Source organism: Glycine soja, chromosome 1 (genome assembly GCF_004193775.1).
Source record: "Glycine soja cultivar W05 chromosome 1, ASM419377v2, whole genome shotgun sequence".
NCBI lineage: Eukaryota > Viridiplantae > Streptophyta > Magnoliopsida > Fabales > Fabaceae > Glycine > Glycine soja.
In genome coordinates this window covers 7,801,666-7,809,662 of record NC_041002.1, presented here as the reverse complement: position 1 = coordinate 7,809,662, position 7,997 = coordinate 7,801,666, and the positions used below count along the sequence as shown (strand labels likewise).

Sequence of the window (7,997 nt, the reverse complement as noted above, 5' to 3'; positions counted from 1 at the left end):
ATTAAGATTAATTTTATAAAATTACTACTATCTTCCATTTATTTGTTAACTTTTATTGATCTGTTGTAAATAATTTAGGATGACATTTATTTTGGAATAGGAGTAAATTGAAAATGATAGACACTTAAAAAAGAGTTCAATAATAATACACTAATAGTATAAATCATACAAATCACAAATTATTATTGATATAATTTTTAAAATAATTATTATAAATAATGATAATATAAATTATGGTTGAATTATGATGTAAGATTATTTATTTTACCGTTTGTTTGTTGATAGCCTATTTTCTATAATTACATTTGGTATGTACGTCTAAAATATTTTCGGGAATGATAGAATAATAATATTTTAATTTATACCATAAAAAACTTTCTCCTTTATGGAAATGTTGAATTTACGTCCTTCCCATAGAGAAGTTTCAGTGGGAAACATAATTAAAAATGTTTAAGGTAATGCTAGGTTTTGGAAAATGATTTTTAAAATTATTATAAAAAATCAAAATTCTCATAAAATAATTTTTAATATATATATATATATATATATATATATATATATATATATATATATATATAAATGTATAACGTATCTAAATTTTAGTATCCATAATTATTGTGATAGTATCATAATATTTAACAGTTGATTAGTAAAATTTACCATGCTTAAAAGGTTATTGACAGAAGTAATATTTCTACACAATTACTTAGCCGAGTGACTTAATCTCTATTCTATTTTCATTATCATGAAAAATCATACATAATATGTTATAATTAATGGTTTGCATATTTAATAATATCATTTCATTTGGTTATATATTACATATAATAAATATAGCATTTTATACTAATGCACAGTAAAAAATTATTTGGTAAGAAAAATAAATAACAGATTTCTAGAAAAATTATATTTAAGGTACTTTTTCGTAATTACACTAAAAAGTTCATGAGATGTTTGAATTCATGTATCAATATTAATCACTTGCCATCTTATTAACATAAAAAAAAAACCCATAATTGACATTCATTCATAGTACATAAGATGTTTTAAAATCCAAGATTCGAAAAGATACGATGGCGAGAAAGTATCTCTAATCATTCCTAGCACTAACTGGTAGCTGATCTGTCTCTTTTGGAATTTACGAAAATAAAAAGCATTGAAAATAATAGATTCTTATTCATCCAATTTAAAATAATCAATTACTAATTGACACTATCAACAGAAAATTGGAATCCTGTGTGAAGATTCCAGTTGAACGGTGCTGCCTCCAATGAAGTGAAACTCATACAAATCACAATTCAAAGTTTACATCATTATAGCCTTTCTCACTGGAAGGTGTCACTGAACCATTCATTAAACTTTCTCCCTTACTTTTTATCTTCTTTTGTTTTTATTCTCCGTACTGTTTCTCTATTCAAGTACTTCCAATTTCAATAATGCAGATCAGCAGAGGTAGATATTTCTCACCACCAACTGTTTTTGAGATTTTGAAACCATTTTGCGTGGAAGTTTTGGACACTTTGGTGCTTCAAAGGTTCAAACATTTCTTTTTCATATGGCCCCCACTGTTGCTTTTAGTGTGTGGCTACAAGCAACTGGGTAGGTTTTTGTTCACTGTTTGAGGCTCTGAGGTTTTTATTTAATTGGTCATTAGCTGCCACAAAGGCTCTTATCTTTTGACTTTTTATAATTGCTGACTTCCTGTTTGTTTCTGATCTATGGCTTCCAAGGTAGCTGCAATTCGTTCAGTTCTCTGCCATTCAATGTGTATCTCCATGCTTGACTTTGTGAAGATGAATCCTTTTTTTTTCCCCCTATTATCCCATTTGGGTACTTCATGGTTAATAAGAAAACTGAATTTTAACTCAATTATATATACTTGTCTTTAGCTGGTCACCCCTTTCTTCATATCAGTGAAGAGGATCAGGTGACTTATTAAGGTTTCATTGACTTATCATGGATTCTATGATAATCAATCTCTATTTTCAGTTCCTTTCCATGTGTTTCTGTGTAGATTTTTTTGGTTCATCACAGATATCCTCTTCTGGAGGCAATCCTGTCTCATGCATTTGTTTGTCAACACTAAATGTAAACACCTTTCACAGTAAGGATTGAACCTTATTCACCACGTCATGGGAACTAGTCCCTTTCACCAGATCTAACCCTTATTGGTTGTGTTTGTGTGTAGATAATGTTTCTCCTTTTCACCCCTATCCAATGAGTTTTCCATTATTAAAAGTAATTTATAAGCAGTTTATATGCAGTTGTGTACACTTTTGTCTTTCTTTTGGATTTTGATTTTGTATCTGTTTCAAGAGATTCACCTCCTCCTTTATCATGTTGCATGAATTTCTCACCCCTTTTGTGTGGACAAATTTTTATGGGGTCCTTAATTATAGCTCATAATTTTGTAATTTTCTGAAGTATGACTAATTCATAATGCTTTCAGGAGTTCTCTGGTCTTTGTTCCTTGGTTTCTTCACTCTCCGAGAGCATTTTGTGCACTACTGGGTTGAAAATGTATTTGGTGGAGAGCAAAGGAGGTGCCATAACATGCATGTTCTTGGCTCTTTTCTTCTTGGGGACATGGCCTGCTCTTTTGACTATGTTAGAAAGGCGTGGTCGTCTTCCTCAGCATACAGCATACCTACCTTGATTACTCAATCACCAATTTCTTGTCTGCTTTACTCATTGCTTTTACACTTGGTGGGATAGGCAAGGGCACTCATGATCAGCCAAATTTCTTAGTTCAACTTGCTCAGGTACGGGGGGCTATTATTCATTGAATTTTGCAGTTGTTACCGTCATAAAATAAAGGGTAAAATATGTTTTGGTCTTTATCTCTATACTTTAAAACAATAATTTTGATCATCGTCCTTCTTAAAAATAGGGACTAAGACTTATTTTGACCAAAAATTGAGAGATTGAAAACATGTTTTACCCTAAGATTAAAGAAGATAATCACCTACAAGTTGTTTGTCCAAGTGATATTGGATTGGTCTCCTTAAGTTAGGTTTTTCAACTAAGATATATCATCAACAAAATCGGATACTCTGTATCAATAATACGGTAATTAAAAAAAATTATAAAGCATGTTAGAGTCATCCTGATCCCATCTAGAGGCGTTGTGACTCGTTAGTTGATGATTGTTGTTATATAGGAAAGTGTATTTTTGAAACAAAAGCATTCATGACAAATTAAATGGGTTGAAGAAACGAAGTGATTGCACAAAAATTGTTAATGTGCTTAAATTAAAGTTAAATTGATCGGGTAGTACTCGAATTTGATCCTTGTCGGAAATAATTCTTGGTCAAGCTTTACTTATCTCCTAACCGAACTCTAGACTATTTAAGGTCCCTTTTCCTCCGGAGGTTAAGACAAAAAAAATGGATTGAATGAAGTAGATGATACTCCCTAGTCCATTATAATTGTCTTGTAAGAAAAAAAAAATTAGTCCCAAAATAATTATTATTTTAGTTTTTTAATATAACATTAATTATATTTTTTTCACTTATATCTCTTATAAAATTAATGGTGAACAACAAAATCTATACATAAATTAATGATAATATAAGGATAGTTTTGTAAAATTAAGAGTCTCTTTAGTTTATTTATTATTTTTTCTTCATCAGTGTATTTTGGGACAGAGGAGATATCTTGGAAAGTGTGATTTTAGAAACGAAGTAACCATGACAAATTAAATGGATTGAAGAGTTACATGTTATGTCACTATCATATTTAAGCTACAAGTTGTGTCCGAATACCAGAAATCTAAAAATCACGAGCGGAATAATATTGGAAGATGAAATGTCTTGAGGTTCCAGGTTGTGGTAAAATTGTTTTTATCAAAGTTATGAATATATTTCTCAATGATATCAATGGTAATGGTTCCATGAAACAAGTCTCTTAATATATATGCTTTACAAATATCTATAAATAAAGGCTAACAAACTCTTTCCTTCGTTGCCTGAACCTGATTTCCACACTCCTTCATTCTAATTTGGATAAATACACTCAACTTTTTCCAAAAGTGAAGCGAGCGGGTACATGTAGGTTTTTAAACTATTGGGAACATGAGGAACAATCAGTAAAATCTAGGGAAGGTTGGAGTATTTTGCTCAATATCCCATAAATTCTAGTAATATGTACTGAGTTTAATTTTAATTATATTTGAAACTATACAGTTATAAGAATGTTTAGCTTTGAACTTCATATGTAATTTCTTTTCTTTTGCTTTCAATTGGTTTATCAATCTGCTTAATTAAGTTGTTACTTGCAGGATAATTGGCCCTCCGTTCTTTTTGCAATGGGGGGTGGTCTGTTCCTTAGCCTTGGGAATCTGTCAAGCCAATATGCATTTGCTTTTGTTGGGCTATCTGTTACTGAAGTGATCACGGCAAGCATAACTGTTGTTATAGGTAATTCAATGACATAACCACTCCAATATAATTCAATAACTATAACAACAAAAATAAAGTTTTATCCCACTTAATAAAGGTCTTAGATTCAAACCTTGTGGAAGAAAAAATGTGGTTGAAAGGAGAAATTTCATTAAAGGTAACTAGTGAATCAAGTTAACTGACAAAGATTAATCATTGGTAAAGTCAGTTGATATTTTACACCAATAACATGATTACCAAAAAAAAATCTTATCCAACTAAATGAGATTAGCTATCTAAATCGTGTGACGCCATTTGGCTCGGTAAATAACTGTACAAATATAATTAAATAACTATGCAAACAAAATATTAAAACACATAAAATGAATGCTAGAGAAAATATACACTCAACGACATGGATACATGTCATGCAAGGATGTGAGTGTACATAGGCTATGTACTGATAAGTTTAGACTTCTGTGATGATTTTCAGCTTGCTTCAGTACTGAATTCTAGCACCATCTTTGTTCCAATTGTAACAGGCACAACCTTGAATTACTTTTTGGATGACAAAATCAACAAAGCTGAGATCCTTTTCCCAGGAGTTGGTTGCTTTTTGATTGCAGTTTTTCTAGGCTCTGCTGTTCATTCATCTAATGCTGCTGATAATAAAGCAAAGCTCAGCAATTTCACCGGTGATTATAAAGATGGAGACATGTATGTGTTGTTTGCTTATTACAGTTATATTGAGATATGAGTATTGGGTATAGGTGTTAATTTACGGCTAATGCCCCTCACTGATTTCCCTATTATTGTTTTCAACTTGCTTTTGACCCTGTATGCTTTCTTTCATTCTCTTTTTTCTAGGGAGGGATATGGTCTTCCTTGTTTAGGCTCCATTTGGAAACAAAATCAGGAAAATGCCTTTGGGAACTCTAATAACTATTATATAAATTAGCTAAATTTATGAAGTAAATTGCCACAGTTGAATAAACAAGTTTACAACCTGCTCAATTAATATTTTATGAGAAGAAACTCAATACAAGAGGGATGTGTGGACTTTTTTTCTTATCCCCTTTTTTTTAATGAATTCATAAATACCATTGTTATTTTATTGAAGTTGGTTGCTGTAGCTATTTTAGCTTCTTGAATGAGTGCTGATTTGGTTATTTATAGTTCTTCATAGGAGTATTAGCATACAACTGGTTAAGATATGCTATATCATATGGATAAGAACCTGGGAAGAATCACACCACAAAAGCTAGCAGTTGTAGAGTGGAGGAGCCAAAGTTCTTATAAATCCCTCACTAGAATCACATACTTCCTATATGGGACTCAAGTCTCCTACCTTGCTATTGGATCCTAGCACACGTATTATGTCAATGATTGTATTGGATTTTGATGCTGTCTTCTTTTGATATCTAAATTTGGTAGTGTTGCTAATTTTATCTGCAACCTTTTTTTTGCCAGCAGCTCTTCCAAGGAGGGGGATATAGGTGAGAAGATCTCATGTGGTTCAATATGTGAGATTATTGTGTTTGGTAACATGTCAACTTATTCTACCTCCTCAATATTTATTATTGTAGTTAAATCAAAAGATCTCGAGAGCGGAAGTAGTTCTGCAGACAATGTCGAAGCAGGAACTGCAGTTTTTCTCGTGGAGCTTGAGGAAAAAAGAGCTATTAAGGCAGGTGACTATAAATTTCAACCAATCAAAGAGTATAAGAAAGAAAGTATCAAAGAAGAGAGTGTGGCTAGAATTTCTCTTTATGATGATATATTTAATGTGTAATTGGATGATGACTTAAACATGCATTCAATTAACCAACCTTGTTAGGCAAATCCTTGGCCTTAATCTGAAATGATTATATCTCACACTTGAATTTTGCTGCAGGTTTTTGGGAAGAGCACTTTGATTGGATTGGCTCTAACATTCTTTGCTGGACTTTGCTTCTCTATGTTCTCACCAGCATTCAACATAGCAACAAATGACCAATGGAATACTTTGAAAAAAGGGGTTCCCCATTTGACAGTTTATACTGCATTCTTCTATTTTTCAATATCTTGTTTTGTTATTGCCATGATTCTAAACATCACCTTCCTCTACCACCCTGTCCTAAACCTACCCAAGTCATCATTTAAGGCTTATTTGGCAGACTCAGATGGCAGAGTCTGGGCCTTGTTGGCTGGTCTACTTTGTGGGTTTGGGAATGGTCTTCAATTTATGGGTGGTCAAGCAGCAGGATATGCAGCAGCAGATGCAGTCCAGGTTAGTTTTATTACTTCGATTATAAAAAACGAATTTGATTGGAATACACTAATATTGTAAAGGTTATTTACGTTGTCATTTAATCATAGATTGTTACGTTTCGTAACATTGTTATGTATGATAAAATCTTTACACTGACAATGCATTAACATTAAACTCTTAAAAAACATTCATGGCATGAACTCTTTTTGTATAACATAATACTTATTACAAGTATGAAGTATGAAAGGAAACAAAAAATCATAACGAGTGTGGCATTCATTAGTCATTACTTGTCATTTATTGACACATGTTTTCTCAAATTGGTGTTTAGTGGATATATTTTCAGGGTTTCACTGTTAATTACAGAATTTCACTTTACTTTTACTTTGTTTCCTGGTTTAAGAATTTGCAAGGGAAATGATAAAATTAACAAAGCATCAAATGACCTTAAAACTAGGTAGCACTTGGTTTATTATAAATGTAATTGAAAAGCAAAAACCAAGCCAAACGTCACCAAATGATGAATATCTGACTTCTGTGTGTTCAACGAATTATTGAATCATTTCACCATTTGAATAATGTGTGTTGATCAAACAGGCACTTCCACTTGTAAGCACTTTTTGGGGCGTGATTCTGTTTGGAGAGTACAGGAAATCATCAAGAAGAACATATATACTGCTAGGGAGTATGTTGTTTATGTTTATAGTGGCTGTTGCTGTGCTAATGGCATCATCAGGGCAAAGAAACAGCACTGCCAAGGAATAATTGGACAACACACAAGTTGTTTATAGATTGCCTAGTGCAAAGGGAGAAAAATTCTCATTGTTCATTGGTGTGAATAAGAGAAGAAGAAAAAATCTATTAAGAAAAGAGTGCAGAAAAAGAAATAAAGCAGGGAGCATAGTTGATATATTCTTATTGAAATGCTTTTATGTTTTTTATTTTTCTGTATATTTGGACTTCCAAAATGAAAAATTGTACGATTATATATATATATATATATATATATATATAATATCTCCAATGTTTGTTCTGGCTTTATATTGTGTACTATTTGTCGTGTCCTATGCTTTCAAAATAATAGTTGAAACAAATTACGTGATTGAACACAAGTAGTTAATATGTTAAAAGTTAAAATTGAATCGTTCGGGTAATGCTTAAGATCGATGCTTGGCAGAAATCATTATTGGTCAGGTTTTACTTACTTTCTTGTTGAACTCTGAATTAGTCAAAATATTTTTCTCTTAATGTACCACGGGGTTAAGGTAAAGAAAAATAGTTATAACAATATAAATACAAAAAACACCCAAAAAAATATATACAAAAGATAGAAAATATTCTTGTAAGTGCATTATTTTGGAGAAAAA

At 31.6% G+C, this 7,997-nt stretch overlaps 1 pseudogene across 1 annotated transcript; it reads left to right on the top strand.

Annotated features, from left to right (window-relative positions):
- Positions 1-1,607: 1,607 nt before the first annotated feature.
- On the top strand, positions 1,608-7,581 carry LOC114412056 (annotated as a pseudogene). The gene is made up of 8 exons (XR_003666578.1): positions 1,608-1,730; positions 2,450-2,762; positions 4,280-4,418; positions 4,922-5,096; positions 5,850-5,875; positions 5,966-6,066; positions 6,274-6,648; positions 7,228-7,581. The product of XR_003666578.1 is annotated as a probable ureide permease A3 (transcript).
- The last annotated feature ends 416 nt before the right edge of the window (positions 7,582-7,997 follow it).